Source organism: Vipera berus (genome assembly GCF_964194415.1).
Source record: "Vipera berus genome assembly, chromosome: 1".
Lineage (NCBI taxonomy): Eukaryota > Metazoa > Chordata > Lepidosauria > Squamata > Viperidae > Vipera > Vipera berus.
In genome coordinates, this window is record NC_138202.1 from 61,001,497 (window position 1) to 61,016,575 (window position 15,079).

Genomic DNA, 15,079 nt, shown 5'->3' on the forward strand with positions numbered 1-15,079 from the left:
GGTATGTGCATATGGATGGATGCGGTGTGGCTCAGTGGGTTAGGACGCTGAGCTTGTCGATCAGAAGGTCAGCAGTTTGGCGGGTCGAATCCCAAGTGCTGCGTAACAGAGTGAGCGCCTGTTACTCGTCCCAGCTTCTGCCAACCTAGCAGTTCGAAAGCACGTAAAAATGCAAGTAGAAAAATAGGGACCACTACGGTGGGAAGGTAACAGTGCTCCGTGCGCCTTTGGCATCTAGTCATGCCGGCCACATGACCATGGAGATGTCCTCGGACAAGCGCTGTCTCTTTGGCTTTGAAACGAAGATGAGCACTGGCCCCTAGAGTCAGAAACGACTAGCACGCATGTGCGGGGGAACCTTTACCATATATATATTCCAAAGAAACATGATTACCAACTTAATCCGAAGAGAGAAACCCACAAAAACCCAAGACAGAGAACAAGAAAATGGCAAAGCCCTCCTCCTATACTTAAAAGGGACCACAGACAGAATCAGCAAGATCCTCCAAAAACACAACATCAAAACAGCATTCTACACAGACAGAAAAATATCCACCATCCTAAGAAACCCCAAAGACATAATTGGGTTAGAAAACCAAGGAGTATACAAAATCCCATGCACCACCTGCCCCACCACATACATCGGACAGACCAACAGAAGAATAAGTGCACGCATTGAAGAGCACAGGAACTCACTCAGAAAGGGAGAACAAACTTCATCCCTGTTCCAACACTTTAAAGCCACAGGACATGAAATTGATTTTTAAAAAACCAGAACTATCGCCAAAATTGAACATTTTAACAACAGAATAATCAGAGAAGCCATTGAGATAGAAAAACGCCCCCACAGCATGAACAAATGAGATGATACCTCTCGCCTACCAGCCATTTGGAAACCCGCCATGATTGACAGATGAGTCCCAACCACCAAGAATGATACCAGACCCAAACTCATGATAACATCACATGACATCACCACCACACGATTCAAAAAGCAAATCCGAACCCACAACGATAACGACACACAACCACAAAACAGAAACCTAACTACAGCTGCAACATTAGCCACTTTAAAACCCTCCAAACCACACAATAAGCAAACTGACACCTACTATAAAAACATGGCACCACCACAAACACGGAGCCGAACAAAAGCAGCACAACTCACCAGTTCAGGTCTAAGGCTGGCAGCTGAGACCAGCCCATCCACTCAAAACACATCCCCACCCAATCAGAACACAGCCCCCATTCAAAACACACTCCCACCCAATCAGAACACAGCTAACCCCCCACCCAATCAGAGCACACCTCCACCCCATCAGAACACAACCAAGTCTCCAATTAAAGAGGCAAGACACTCTTAATGTAGAACAGAGTGATTAATCTGTGGTTTATATTGCTTACATTGACATTATGACATCACCAGCAATATATATTAGAGCTCAAAAGAACACTTGCAGCAGTCTAGGTAACAAATGGAGTTATTTAAAGTATTAAATTTACAGATTAATTAAGCTCACTCAAACTTGATTTTATCTTCTCAACTGTACATTACAAAAAAAAGGTTTAAATCTAAGATTAAAGTTAAATCCAAAGGTGCTTTTTTCAGGAGACAACTGGACTTTTTTGTCTTTCTTCATTAAAGTTAAACATTTTGAAGCACTATTTTTGCTTTTGGTATTTTTCAAACCTTGATTAGATGTAATCATTTTAAATATATATGCTACCTTTTGTTTTTTGCTATTTGTAACAATTACATAGTAGATATAAAGGTAGAAAAATGTTTTTTATTCTTTCAACATTTTCCAGGTGTAGCTTTTTTAAAAATCACTTTATAAGATAGCTATCTGTAAAACTGTTTTAATGTTTTGTTTAAGCATAAGTAATGATAAAGGATCATTCTAATTTAAAATCTTGTGTATGTTGTCAACCAATTTTCATGAGAACTATACCATTCTCATTTTTTTTAAATGAAATAATTTGAATCTTATTCAGCAGTATGTGAATATATATATATATATATATATATATATATATATATATATATATATATATATATATATATATATATATATATATATATATATATATATATATATATGTTTAGTCTAGTATTTTCTTATCTCCATTAATAAACCATTACATTTAAAATTGATGAACTCGGTTTCCCAAAATTATTATATTTGACTGAATTCATGTCATAGAATATATTACTCACAATATATCATATCATTTTCTACTGTTGGAGATAATGAAGATGCATAAGAAAAAAAAAGATCAGTTTATCCCTAGTTCTATACTGTTGTAAATATTTTGTTGGGGATTATTGCAAGAGCAAGCTATGTCAAACTATATTTTTCCTCTTGGCAATTTCAGCCACTTTTATATATTTAACTTTTACTTGTCAGGAAACAGAACTGCATAGTGATATGATTTTAAAAATAGGCTTATCCTACATGTTCTATAAAATTATACCTATTGCAATTTAAGTGGATTTTAGATTAGAAAGACTTGAATACTTGGGAGAAAGTATATGTACATGGTTTGGAGAAAGCTGAATAGAAGAGTGTTTTTTCATAATAGAATGATGTCATCTTATGAAGCTACCAATTGTACTTAGAATGATTATTGTAGTTATGGGAAAGCATACAGTTATCATAAATATATAAATTTTAATGTAGCTGATAGTTAAGATATAGTACTAGTTACTACAGGTCACAATGAGTCAGTTTAGATTTTTTTTTAATGTTTGATAAATTCAAACTTTAGATGTTAAATGGATAGATGTTAAATGGCTCACAAACATAAAAGCTATATGCTGTGTCCAACATCACAGACAGTAGCCCTCTTAATACTATTTACTTGGAAATATCAGTATAGGAAGATTCCATGTGTTATTTGTTGGCTTCTAAAGAAATATTATTATTGCCGTAATCCGAGAGGTGAGCTCAAGGTGCCAGACGTTTATATTAATTATCTCTAAAGTCCTAATCGCAAACATTTCAGCTAGTATATATTTCCAGTTTTCTTTTTATTAAGAATAGAGAGAAAAATATGTCTTTGTTAAATCATAATTACTTGATAAAAATAGGTTTATATAATAGTATTTTATATTTGTGGATTACAAATGCTCTTAAATAAGAAAAATTGGTATTACTTAAGAAATCAACATTTTGCTTCATATTCCATGCAACTGTATAGTGAAAGATAAATTAGAGCTTCATCATACTTTATAATTTTAAATAATGATTCCAAACTATTTGATTCAGATAGCTGGTAAATTATTTCTGTTTACCTTCCTTCCAAAAGAACACTTAATAATACACCTATAGAATGGTTACAGTTTATCTCAGATAAAAAGATACCTTGGTCATAATAAATATTGCGGATTTTCTAGTAATTAAAATATTTAAAAAAAACTTAAAACATTTTTGTTAAATGTTCAAAAGACTAATTTGGGAAGTCTCACAAAAATGTCTATTAAATACAGAGCTCATAATTCAAAAACAATTTTATATGATCATTGTATTGTTATAGAGGGAAACCTTTTTATAAGTATATAGATATATTTTTTTTCTTTCAGTATGTTTCAAAAACTAAATCGTAGAGAATAAAAACATAGCTTTGCTAAAAGATACCTAATAGTCCCAAAGAAATAGTACGGATTGAATGAATATGCCACTGCCAAAATAGATTTTCTTAAAAGTGAATTAATTTTATGGTCACTTCTCAATCCCATTACTAAAGGTTCTAGCAATGCAAGCATTTTCCTAATGCAAAATGCTACTTTTTAAAAAGATTTTTTCTTCTTCTGTATAAAGTAATTTGTTAAATTGTTCCTAGCTTTATTTCGGATGCAGCCATGCTTCATTGAGAGCTTACAGATTTTCAGTTAATGTACAAAATATTTATAAAAAGCAATAAACATTTATCATGAAACATGATTTTTGTGTTTGAATGTATATGCATACTATTATGTTCAGTTCCACATAGAATTGATAGCTTTTTTTTTACTTAGGATAATTTGTATAAAGCACTATTAATAAACACTACAAAGAAGTCTCTTTATTATCCAATACCTTTTTATCAATTTGGTCACATAACTTGCAAGCTAACTGGAAAAAAAAAACATTTGTTACAGCAAAAGTCTGACAGAATTTTTATGCCTTTTCTTAGGATGGGCAGATTCAGGGCATAAGTAGCCTCCTTGATAGAGCTGTTGATTGGTCTACCTCAATTGCCTATTAACTCCACTGCTCCCTTGCCACTTGTTTGTCCTTGACTTAATTCTGTGGCTATTATTCCTGGTATTCTAATTTTCTCTAAAGTCAGTGATGTTTATTTTTTTTTCTATGATCACCTGACTTTGCAATCTATCTATCTGTATATGTGTGGTCAAGATTTAATGATTTATTTAAAAATTGGCACTCCCTTCTCCAATTTTTTTTAATATTCAATATGATGTAATTTTGTTGTTTTCTTTTTAATTTAGTTTTTTATATTTTTTGTGTTTTTTTCAACATGATTTTTAAAAAGAAGACAACTGACTCAGTGCTAAATTGGGAAGCATCGAGCAAGTTAGTAAATGGCAAAAATTGCTTCAACAGTCACTTTTCAACATCTTATTTGTTTTGAAATTTGAAATTATTGAAGAAGAAATGTTTCGTTTTCTTCCTTAAGCAATCGATAGATATATATATATATATATTGTTGTTAGTTGCGAAGTCGTGTCCGACCCATCACAACCCTATGGACAATGTTCCTCCAGGCCTTCCTGTCCTCTACCACCTTCTGGAGTCCATTTAAGCTCACGCCTACTGCTTCAGTGACTCCATCCAGCCACCTCATTCTCTGTCGTCCCCTTCTTCTATTGCCCTCAATCTTTCCCAGCATTAGGCTCTTCTCCAGTGAGTCCTTCCTTCTCATTAGGTGGCCAAAGTATTTGAGTTTTAGCTTCAGGATCTGGCCTTCTAAAGAGCAGTCAGGGTTGATCTCCTCTAGGACTGACTGGTTTGATCGCCTTGCAGTCCAAGGGACTCGCAGGAGTCTTCTCCAGCACCATAGTTCAAAGGCCTCAATTCCTTGGCGCTCAGCCTTTTTTATGGTCCAACTTTCACTGCCATACATTGCAACTGGGATAGATAGATAGATAGATAGATAGATAGATAGATAGATAGATAGATAGATAGATAGATAGATAGATATAGATATAGATATAGATATAGATATAGATATAGATATAGATAGATAGATATAGATAGATATAGATATAGATATATAGTTTTACATTTTCTGCTTACAAGGTGCCTGAATTATAATGTTGTCCCTAAGCAGGAGCACCATTAGGTTTGAGAGATCTCTGGAAAGGTGTCTTTTGAAGATCCTAGTTCTCTTACCATGATTTCTCCCATTCTCTACCTGTACATTTTTGTTCTGCTGCCAGTGCTCTACTTTTCTACCTTGCAATAGAACTCGAGGCAACCCATGCTTATTAACTGACAATATAAATCCTGATCCAAGTGTCCTTTGTGTTAAGTACACCAAAATCCAGTGATTGAAGACTGAACTGGACAACGACTCATTGGATGAAATACACATTTTGGAGAACAGTTCTGCTAGAGCCCACACTGTTCTAGGCTTTCTTCCAGTATTTCCTCAAGCTCAAGTTGGTCTATTTTAACGCTAGATCAGTAGTCAACAAAGCTCCCCTCATCCGTGACCTGATCGAGGAGGAATGTGCGGATCTAGCGTGCATCACGGAAACTTGGCTGGGCTCGGAGGGAGGGGTGCCTCTCACCGAGTTATGCCCGCCGGGTTTCCGGGTGCTGCACCAGCCGCGGGCTCAGGGCAGGGGTGGTGGAGTGGCAGTGGTTATTCAGGAGACTTTGTGTCCCCGGGAGGCCACCATTGTCCAGATGGCCGGGAGTGAATCCCTCCTCTTGAGATGTGGTCCTCGGGTTCAGTTGGGCTTGTTGCTTACATACCTGGCGCCCAGCTGTGTGGCAACAGCCCTGCCTGAGCTGCTCGACGCCCTCTCAGGGTTGGCAGTGGAGTTCCCCAGGCTTATAGTCCTGGGTGACTTCAACCTGCCGTCACTGGGAGGGTCGTCGGAGTTGGCTCGGGAGTTCATGGCTTCCATGACAGCCATGGGCCTGACCCAGGTTATTGAGGGCCCGACCCATGAGGGGGATCATACTCTCGACCTGGTGTTCCTGTCTGGACAGTGGTTGGACGATCTGGGAGGGGGTTCCCCGTCCATCACCCCTCTGTCATGGTCAGATCACCACCTCCTGAGGCTGGTTTTCCGTCATGCCACCCCCCGCCGCTGGGCGGCGGAACCGTCCAGGTGGTTCCGCCCCAGGCGCCTAATGGACCCGGATCGGTTCCAGAGGGCGCTTGGGCCTATACCTATCACCCTTACCCACAGCCCAGTCGATGCTCTGGTGGAGGCCTGGGAAACGGCTGCCACCAGGGCACTTGACTGCGTTGTACCCATGCGACCTCTGACCCGGCGCAGATCCCGTTGGGCCCCATGGTTCTCTGTGGAGCTCCGGGAGATGAAGCGTTGGAGACGAGGTCTAGAGAGCGGTTGGAGATCCAGCCGATCCGAATCCGACCGATTGCAGTTAAGAACCTTTATAAGGTCTTATCTTGCGGCGATAAGGACGGCGAAGTCTAACTACTTTGCCGCCCTTATCGCGTCCGCAGATAATCGCCCGGCCGCCCTGTTTAGGGTGACTCGCTCCCTCCTTAACCAGGAGGTGAGAGAGGATCCCTTGCAGGGACGAGCCGAGGAGTTTAGTCATCATCTGGCGGACAAAATCGCTCGGATCCGGACCGGTCTGGACTCTGACTGGGCAGAGTCTGACGTGGAAGAATCAGGCGGTCTTGAGCGTGTTATCTGGACTGAGTTCGACCCTGTTTCCCCTGATGATGTGGACAGGATCATGGGGAGACTGAGCACCACCACCTGTTTGTTGGATCCGTGCCCCTCCTGGCTAGCTTATGCGGCTCGGGAGGGAACACGAGGCTGGTTCCATGCAGTAATAACTGCTTCTTTGAAGGAGGGTGTCTTCCCTGCCGCCTTGAAGGAGGCGGTGGTGAGGCCCCTTCTCAAGAAGCCTGCTTTGGACCCGGCTGTTTTAAACAACTATCGTCCAGTCTCCAACCTTCGCTTTCTGGCGAAGGTTGTTGAGAGTGTGGTGGCGCATCAGCTCCCTCTGTTCCTGGAGGAAACTGATTATCTGGACCCGTACCAATCGGGCTTCAGGCCCGGACACAGCACGGAGACGGCATTGGTCGCGCTGGTGAATGATCTCTGGAGGGCTAGGGACAGGGGTTGCTCCTCTGTCCTGGTCCTATTAGATCTCTCAGCGGCGTTCGATACCATCGACCATGGTATCCTGCTGCGGCGTCTCAGGGGGTTGGGAGTGGGAGGCACCGTTCTACGGTGGTTCTCCTCCTACCTCCAGGGCCGCTCGCAGTCGGTGTTGACAGGAGGGCAGAGATCCGCCCCGAGGTCTCTCATTTGTGGAGTTCCTCAGGGGTCGGTCCTCTCGCCTCTCCTGTTCAACATCTATATGAAGCCGCTGGGCGAGATCATTCGTGGTTTCGGGGTTGGGTATCACCAGTACGCTGATGATACCCAACTTTTTCTTTCCACCCCGAACCAACCCAGCGATGCCCTCTCCGTGATGTCCCGGTGCCTGGAGGCGGTTCAGGTCTGGATGGGGAGAAACAGGCTTCGTCTCAATCCCGCCAAGACTGAGTGGCTGTGCATATCGGCATCTCGGGTTAACCAACTTATTCCACCTCTAACGATGGGGGGTGAGGTGTTACCCCCCGTTGATAGGGCTCGCAACCTGGGCGTCCTCCTGGACTCACGGCTCAATTTTGAAGACCACATAGGAGCCGTGACCAGGGGGGCTTTTGCACAGGTTCGCCTGGTGCGCCAGTTGCGTCCCTATCTGGACCGAGACGCCCTACGCACAGTTACTCATGCGCTTGTTACCTCCCGTCTGGACTACTGTAACGCTCTCTACATGGGGCTGCCCTTGAAGACCACTCGGAGGCTTCAACTGGTGCAGAATGCGGCCGCGCGAGTTGTAATGGGGGTCTCCCGATACTCCCATGTAACACCTCTACTCCGCGAGCTGCATTGGCTTCCGGTTGCCCTCCGGGTGAAATTCAAGGTGCTGGTTATTACCTATAAAGCCCTACATGGCCTGGGTCCGGGCTATTTGAGGGAACACCTGCTGCCGGCATCAAACGCCCTTCGCCCAGTGCGCTCCCACAGGGAGGGTCTGCTCAGGGTGCCGCCGGTGAGAGATTGCCGGCGGGTGACACCCAGGGATAGGGCCTTCTCAGTGGGAGCGCCTGCCCTCTGGAACCAGCTGCCGGTGGAGCTGAGGACTGCCCCCGACCTCCGATCATTCCGCCGGGGCCTGAAGACCTGGCTCTTTGAGCTCTCGGGCCCAGGCTGAGGAGAAATTTTAATTGGGGTTTTAAGTATACAGGGTCAATTTAATATTTTTTAATTTGGTTTTTTAACTTTTGTATGGTGGATTTTTTAATTTCCTGTAAACCGCCCTGAGTCCTCAGGGAATAGGGCGGTATATAAATGTAACTAAATAAAAATAAATAAATAAATAAATAAATTTCCACTCAAGATATGTATCTTTGCATATAACTCTTTTGTTCCTATCCTGTGAAAAATCTGTAACCTAGAAATGATTGATTCTACTTACAATTTGTACTTTTGCCTGATAAATGCTTTGCCCCATCCTGAGAACAGCTGCCTTTCATGAGTTTAGTTAAATTCATGTTCTTCATTTTATTTTAGTCAACTAGATATTTCTTCCTTTCCTTGCTTGTTCTTTATTCTTGCTTGTTTTGTTTACTATTTAATACTATTCTGTCATACTTAGTCTGCTGTCCCTTTTTTATATAGGAATAACTACTCTTGACTCACTACCATTTGGGCTATATTTTACTGTCTTCTGATCAATTGTTCTGTTTCAGTCCAGAAGTCTCAACCAGTCCCCATGGGATATCCATTATCTAGATTCAAGGTTCTGTTAAGTAATACTGCTGTTGATTAATATCTTAGTTTCTTAACCAACACTTGATTAACTAGATTATTTTTAGATGGAATGGATCTATGCATTTCAAAAGGAAGAAATTACCTAGCAAGAGGAGAAATTTGCTTGTTGAGACCGAGTTGGGAAGGAACTTATCAAAAATAAAAATATCAAATGAATAGATTAAAATTATTTGTAAGGAACACTAGCATCAATAAGGAATTTCCATATAAACAATAGGCATCCTCTTATTTTTGTTTTTCTGAGGGAGGATATCTTTAAAATGTCACACTACTAAATAGCTATAAGAGAGTTGTGAGGATTAAAGCTGACAAGATTCTGCAAAGTGGCTGATGATAGAGGTCTAAATTACAATACTGGCCCAGCATGAGTGGATCTGGATTCCTGTGTCTATAGTAACTGACCATCTGTATAAATATAAAATAGATGTTCTCATATTAACAGCTTTTGGGTGTTGAAGGAAGGTGAAGAGGAAATATTCAAGTATCTAAACAGAAGGCATGGAGCCATGCCCATGTGATATCTGATAACAGATTACCGTATATACTTGAGTATAAGCCGACTCGAGTATAAGCCGAGACCCCTAATTTTACCCCAAAAAACTGGAAAAAGTTATTGACTCGAGTATAAGCCGAGGCTGGGAAATGCAGCAGCTGGAGGCTGGATCCCCCGAAAGACGTCTCTGCTGAGATGAGAGAACGGGGTGGCAAGCCGCCGAGAGAATGGGGCGGTGGAGTGCTCCACCGAGAGAATGGGGCGGCTTGCTGTTCTCTCGGTGCAGCACGGCAGAGGCTGGATCTCGCGAAAGAAGTCTCTGCCGAGAGAATGGGCGGCAAGCCTCCACCATCCCATTCTCTCAGCGGAGCGCTCCAACGCCTCATTCTCTCGCTCAGCGGAAACTTCTTTCGGGGGATGCAGCCTCTGCCGCCCCCTTCTCTCAGCTGCCTGGGCAGCTGAGAGAAGGGGGCGGCAGAGGCTGCATCCCCCGAAAGAAGTCTTCGCCGAGAAAATGGGCGCTGAGACGAGAGAATGAGGCGTTGGAGCGCTCCACCGCCCCATTCTCTCGTTTCAGCGGAGACTTCTTTCGGGGGATGCAGCCTCTGTCACCCCCTTCTCTCAGCTGTGGAAGTAGACAGGCAGACAGACATTTTTATATATGTGTGTGTATATCCACATGTGCACGCACGCACGCACACACACAAACACGGTGTTCCAATCCCTCTGCAGCTTAGTTTCGGGAAGGAATCCAGAAAAGCCTTTTTTTTATTTGAAAGTAGTGAATAAACTCCATATATTCTTTTCATCTTATTGCAACTAGTGTTATGGTATATTATTCAGCACTCTATAAATTTTATTTTTTATTGCCAATGAATTAGTATCCAAATTAGTTAGAATTTACAGAGTTATCTCATGGATTAACTACAGAATGTGTGGCAAAACTCTTAATCAAAAAAGCAAAATTGCCATCATCTTGCCCAACCAAATGGCTGTTTGATGCCTAATATTGCATTTTTCAAATTCTTTGTTAAGCAATATCCTGGTCTTACCTACAATTATGACTTAATTCAAAGAAAACAAAACTGTTTCTTGGAGAAAAAGCTAGTCATCTTATTCCTCTTCTTGTTCTGTCTTAACTGGTGTTACTTCAGTTGAATATTCTTATAAGTAACACAGCCTATTGGCAGAAAAAAAAGTGAGTTTCCTTTTTTCACCTAACAGTTTTCTTACCTTTTAGAAAAGTCCTGTATTTAGATAGTGGCAATAACCCATAAACATGGTTTATTAATGGACCACTCTTGAAGAACAATGCTTTCAGGTAAGCTACTTTTATTTCTTAATATTTTTATAATATGTGATTATCAGTGGAATTTTTTATGCAGTGGACATATGATCTTAATTCATTTGATCTTAATTCTGCTGCTCTTTATTGGGTCATCTCTATAGCCACTGCTTCAAGAATGGTGCAGGGTTTGACCTAGGGTTATAGCTGAAAACTGCATATAACAGGGCCTTTGAACAGAAGTATCTTTTAATAACATAAGCAATACTCTAATTATACCATTGATGTTTTTGTAGAATTATGGTAATTATAGTTAAATGCCAACATCTTATTTGTTCCGCTACTATAATAGCTTGGGTTTTATTTTAAATAGAATTGATATGTTTCAATAATTAATTAGGTAATATATTATTTCTAATCAACTAAAAGTATTCCCAATTAATCATTTAATAAAATTTAAGACTATATGAAATAGCAAGTGACTATCAGTATTTTAAAACCCTTTTTTTCTCTCATATAAAGGAAGGATACCTTATCTAAATTATTTAATTTGATATATGATTATAACATCTAAGATATGATGTTACTTCAGAAATATTGTGGTGGTAAATTTCATGATAATCAATAAATATGTAAAACTGAGCAAAATTTCTTTAGTCAGATTGTTATCCTAATGTTAAGGTAATTTCATCCAAGAATAATGATATTTGTATTTTAATTCCATTGTAAGTCATGGTATTGTTTTTATTTGTTTGTGTAACAGAATAATCCATGTTTTAATGGTGAAAAATGGATGGCATGTTTTGTAATTTTTCTAATTACAGTTTTGTGGATATTTAAACACTCTTCCTTATTATTTAATGAAAGATATATTAGCAGCTTGGTGTGAAGCATTATTATCATATTTATTTTACAGGATTCCAAATGTTTAGTGTTCATTTTTGCTGTTTCCTCTTTCAGCAATATGAGATGAACCACCATTTATTTATTTATGGCATGCTGCTTTTCAGTAAGCAACATCTATATTTTGAGATTTTGTTTTTTTAATAAAACTGTATCCATTTATGAAATCAGTTTTGTACTCAGTTATTGTAATATCATAATTCCAGCATATTTTGAGGCAATAATTGAATATTAGGAAAGGTGTTTTATATTAGAATTGTGTAGAATATTCAAAAGATACTATTTAGAAAACATATTTTTATGATTGAAGAATCTTCCTTGACATCATTTAAAGCAGCCATGTCCCATTACAGGGCTCATGCAATTGCTTTGAAAGCTGTGCTTGGCTATTTCTGTATGAGGATGCATCTGTAACTGCTTTATTAGTGTTTTTTGGAAGAAGGGGATGTCTTGATTTTCTTACCTTAAATATATTTCTTTGGAGTTATTGTAATAACTCCATTTTAGAAAGTCGTTTCTTTGTGTTCATCTATATCAGGAGTGTTAAACTGATGGCCCACAGACCAGATGTATCACGTACAAGCCACACCCACACCGGCTCTGCAAAGGCAAAAAACATCATGATACATCACGTGACTCAGTTGAGCTTGACACTCGTGATCTATATGAACACAGAAATAAGGAGGTATAAATGTTTGATTACTGATAAACTAAGATAACAAGACAGTTAGTGGAAGATAGTGGAATCAAATGCATAAATGTAGGGTTATATTAGAAGCAGCACTGATTCAGGAAAAATGATGGCTGTCAAATCCTATCTTATTTTAAACCTGAAATTACTGACGAAATACACTTCAGTATTCTTCTACTTCAGTGCGTTTCTCTTTCCTTACCTCCTTGATTTTCCTGTTTTGTTGCATTGCTAAGTGAAAGCATGCTAATAAAAGGAAGGAAAAGATATAGCTTATTATCTATTCAAACATGTATCAACTTAATGGAATGGAACAAATGGTCCTGTGAATTAAGGTTGCATTAATAAGACTATCATTTTATGAAAAACAGGTGCAATTTGAGTACTATAGTGTAGATGGTATTCCTATTAAAGACATACTGTACCGCTAACTCTAGGATATAAGAAACCTGTGACCTCCCAGATGGTGTTTGACTCCAACTCCATCAGCTTCACCGAGGGTAGCCAATAATTAGGTATGATAGATATTGTAACTGAACAAATTCTGGCTCCACCTTTAATATACCATTCTTAATATACTGGATCTCATTTTCAAAGTTACTGTGAGGAAATATAATTTTAAAATAAAAAAGCAGTGGAAAGTTCTACAATACAGTAAAGAATGAAATTAGGAATATATTGAAAGAATTAGTTAATATCAATATGTGAACCCCATAACTGTATTTTCTCCAAATGTTATTATTCTCCCCCTTCCTTCTGGCATATCTGTTCTGTAAGATGTCTTAACATCTCTTCTTTGTTATCATTTTTGGCCATTTTGCTGTCCTTCCAACAAATGACATGAGAGAAACAGAAAGAAAGAAATTGACCATTGGCCGAACCATTGATTTTTGCACTATTCTATTGACTAGCTGCAGTTATCAGGGAGCACAGTTGTGGTGTGGTATACATGCAGTTACCAAAATTGGGAGGATGGAGTCAAAATAATGGCACTACATGGAAATAGCACTACATTTTTATCAGTAGCATTAATATGTCTTTCCTCCAGTACCTGAACATATATACAGATCTCCTCAGACATTTTTTTTTCATCTCCGTGCTTTTACTCTCATAAATTCTAAAGCTTTGACTTCTCAACTCATTATCTGCCATTTTCATTTTCTATGTGGAAAAATAAATTTCCATCATGCATTTGAACCATCACTTTTTACCTGTTTCTCCTGGTATAATCTCTTATAGCATCTGTGCAGAAAGGGACACTAGAAAAGGACAGCAGAATGCATATCAATTAGAAGAATCTTTGTTAATTTACTATAAAAGTTTTACTATTTGCAAATATTTTATGGAATTACGATTGTTGTGGAAATTTTATCAGGTCTTACAAATCTTTGGTAATATTTACCCTGTTATATACATTAGATATTCTGTTTATTTTTGTTCTTCATAATTAATTAACACTGCTGATAATTCACCAACATTTAATTATTTTCTTTAGCATTGAGAAAGGAATAGTTATTAAACTTTGTAAAATTATAATGTTGAATATTATCAGTGTTTTATACTTGAAGTATTAAATGAAATAAACTACATAGTATATTTTGGAACATATTTCCTAGAAGTTTTCAAAAGAATATAAATATAAATATCTCTGTAGCTCTTCTGTATATAATATGACTTTTCTTTTAAAGAGAAAGAGCTTTTCAATTGTTATTCCAGTCCCTAGTAGTAGGTTTATTATCAGTGTTTCCTCTTCCCCAGTCTCTGCACTGATTTTAACAAATAAAAATGTTATAGTGCTGATATTTTAAATTGTGACTTTACCTCTACAGTAATTGATAGATTTTTATTTTATTGTAAACTGAACTTTTTACAACTTCTTGTTGTAACTGGATTTTTTAAAGTGACATGGGTCAAGCTCAGAGCTTCTCTGTATGGTACAGAATAACTGTTGCATAAACCAAAAAATACTTTTACATAACAATAGCCAGAGAAACTGTGATACCTACAGTTTGGGCATGTTAATAAATTTATAAATACTATTTACTATATTATTTGATGTTAAATCTATTTTGTTGTTGTTATTTCTGGTATGTTGAAAAGCTTGAAATATACAAGAATTATCTTACATTAAAAACAAAATTAAAAAAAACCATTATCTTGAAATTAGATTTATAGCTTTCTCATTAGACTTATGTTAATCTGGTAATTGAGACTTTCCCATATTATTAATAATAATAATATTAGAAAGTGCTATGTAAAATCAATTTTTGTTCATTATAATGTGATTTTAAATTGTGTAGTTTAAGATTAATATTGACAAAACTTCATTTTAAGCACTAATTCTAGTGTTACTGAAATTTGATTTTAGTGTGTGTGTGTGTGTGTGTGTGTGTGTGTGTGTGTGTATAGTTATATAATATAGATAACTAAATTTATATTTTAATTGTGTAAGACAAAAGATGTAGTATTTGACAAAAATATAGTACATCAGAATGCAAGCTTTACTTTTCTAAACATATGGTAACAGAATTTGTGGTACATCTGCTCATTGAACTTGTTGGAATTTCTATTTACTACTCTTTAGTCTTAAGAAACAATTATTGG

General features: G+C 38.3%; 1 protein-coding gene across 3 annotated transcripts in view; it reads left to right on the forward strand.

Annotated features, from left to right (window-relative positions):
• The window catches only part of NOVA1 (NOVA alternative splicing regulator 1), a 131,709-nt gene that overhangs the window by 93,664 nt on the left and 22,966 nt on the right, over positions 1 to 15,079 (forward strand). The gene's annotated exons all lie outside the window — the stretch shown is intronic.